Below are 2,894 nucleotides of genomic sequence, written 5' to 3' on the forward strand. Positions count from 1 at the left end.
GTTTCCTTGTAGATAAGAGCTTTACACTTCGTCTCCTCCATCATACATAGGTTTCAGCTCATCCTTCCAAACGGCTTCCTGAGTGCAAGACCAGGAAAATAATTTTCACTGAGAGATTAATAAAGACCTAATGGTTAACAATTCCCAGTTTAGTACTTACTCAGCATGATTCATCTGCCGATTATTGAGTTCTTCTAGAGTGCGAGGGAGCAAGGTTGCTGTCATGGACGCTCCCCCAAGGACCTTCGCTACAACCTGAACATGGTGGTTTGCAGCTAGCAGTGGAAGCCCTTGAGGGAGAGTCAATGCCATATCCCTTGAGTACTATAAGCCATTGCCAAAACGAAGACCAATACACCATTTACAGCTCTTTTACAGTATCTCAAGAGAAGAGAGAAGAGAGAAAAAGCAAGGAAGTTTTCATGGATTCTCCCCCAAGGACCTCCACCGCACCCCAGCCAGCAGCTGTGGAAGCCCCTGAGGGAAGAAGAAGTTCCATTTGTGGCTGCCTACACAAACAACAAGTCAAGCACTTCTATATATAGACCAACAGAATAGATGTGTGTAGTGGACCCTCAGATCTCTTTGTCCTTTGCTTCACATAGCAGATATGATCAAAAGAATAAATGCCTCTTGTTGACAAATTGTAACCTTTCACAGCAGCGCGCGTCCTAAGAGATCTTCTCAGTGATAAAGACTTGCAATTTCTGGGATTTGCATGACTTTCCAGGGTGATTTCCTGGACCACACCCAGTTGACCCCAAGTGGTTTCAAGAGGTATAAGACCATCTCGTTTACGGCTGTTAGAAAGAATAAAGTAGCTTGCTGTTGGGGATCTCTGTAATCCAATGCAGATTTTTATGAAGTACGTTTCGGCATGAGATGAATTCATGAGTCAATTCTGTACTAATCACATGTTCGTCTTTATCATTGTGGGTTCCCCCTTGTTATAATGTTAAGACTTTGATAAAAAAAATTCTTACTTGTTAACTTTACAATATCTGAAAGTTAAGTTTTCATAAAATAGAGCGGATTCATTGTCAAATAATGTTATCCACCTCGAGACTGTAAAGCAAATTTGGGACACCTGTGCTAAGTTGTACTCAAATACTGAAAATTTATAAAAGTTATATGATGTATTTCAAAGTATGTTTAACACAAAACAAGGAGAGAATCTACATGAGTACTTGTCTCGTTTCACAAGATTGATTCAAGAATGGAAAATTGTTCAACCTTACTCCATTAACATATTAGTTCAAGAAAAAAGAGGCTAAAACCCAACTTCTCAGCTCTGAATCCCGTTGTACAACTTGATGCTGATATACTTCAACACACTAAAGCATTGACCGATTCCACACCTAGAAAATAAAACCTAGAAAGGAAGCATGGTTTTGACTAGTCCTACCTTGTGAGTTTGAGAATATTACTTATATGAGTGTGTCTCAATTGCTTATGTACCAAGAGTATAAGGAAGATGATACAAGAAATATAGGGATGTGTTTGGATCATAGATATTAGAATGGGAAAAAAAATGGAAATGAAATAAATGATAAAAATAGTAAAGTTAATGAGAAATTTAGGAAAAAGTACTAAAGATAATAAACAAATAGGAAATTTATGGAGCATCAAGGAAAAAACATAAATAGACATACATCATCTTCTTTAATTACACATTTCTCTCAAATTCGTTTCTAGCCTTTCTCTCTTCTCCCAAGCTCTCTCTCCCCATCTCTCTCTAATCGTCTCTCTTTTCTCTCTTTTTTTCTTTCTTCCTGTCATTTCTTCTCTTCTTCTTTTTCCTCTCCACTCTCACCACCTTGGTTGAGGACCTTGTCATTATATTATAAATCCAACAACGTCTAATAGGAAAAACTCATCCAAACTTCTTAACGTAATTTTATGAAATTTATCTAGTTGAATTTTCTTAGAAGTTAAAGTGATTGAGAGCAAAAAACTGGTTGGGCCATCGAGATTTTTTTTTATCCTCAAGGTTCTAGAGTTTCAAACCTAGAAAGGGAACAAGGTTTTGACCTGTCCTATTTTGGCTAGTTTGAGAGTATTACTTATACGAGTGTGTCTCAATTGCATATGTAACAAGAGTATAAGGAAGATGATACAAGACATATAGAGATGTGTTTGGATAATAGATATTAGAATGGGAAAAAGAAGAAGGGAAATGACATAAATGATAAAAATAGTAAAGTTAATGAGAAAATTTAGGAAAAATACTCAAGATCAGAAACAAAGAAGAAATTTATGGAGCATTAAGGGTATGTTTGGAACCCTTAGAAAAGAAAAGAAAAGAAAAAAAAATGAGAGTTTGACCATTATTATTCCCAAAATTTGTTTGTGAAAATGAGATAAAGATCAAATTCTCCTTTTTCTCTAATTATATTTGGGAATAATAATGGTCAAAATAACTGGTCCACAAAATAGACTGATCGTGAGCACAAGAACAAAAATTACAAATTTTCAAAGTGATGTAGGATCCAACCTTTAATTTGATCCTTTGATTCGATCTCCACATGCAAACTTAATTTATGTTTTGATTAACTTGATGAATAAACTGCAATCTCATTCAACCTTTCTCCCTAATCTTCTCTGTCTCCCCAAGGTGATTATTTTCCTCATTTCGACCTTTTGACAAAATTCTTTTGTTTTGAAAGTATTTATGTTCCTATGGGCTTCTTATAGAGTGACATTTTCATTTCTTAAATTCCAAGTTTTGTTTAGTTTTTTACTAAAATAATAAAATATCAAATTTTATTAAAAACTACATCAGTTTATGTTGTGCTTTATTTAGGGCAAAGATTTATGCACTCCAAGCCAGTAAGAAACATAAACTCCAAGCCAGTAAGGTTATATATAAGAAGATCAAGGCAAGTTTCATGCAC

This window comes from Aristolochia californica, unplaced genomic scaffold (genome assembly GCF_029961685.1).
Source record: "Aristolochia californica isolate CCGP_79_NKW_82.1479 unplaced genomic scaffold, dmAriCali1.0.hap1 SCAF_16, whole genome shotgun sequence".
NCBI lineage: Eukaryota > Viridiplantae > Streptophyta > Magnoliopsida > Piperales > Aristolochiaceae > Aristolochia > Aristolochia californica.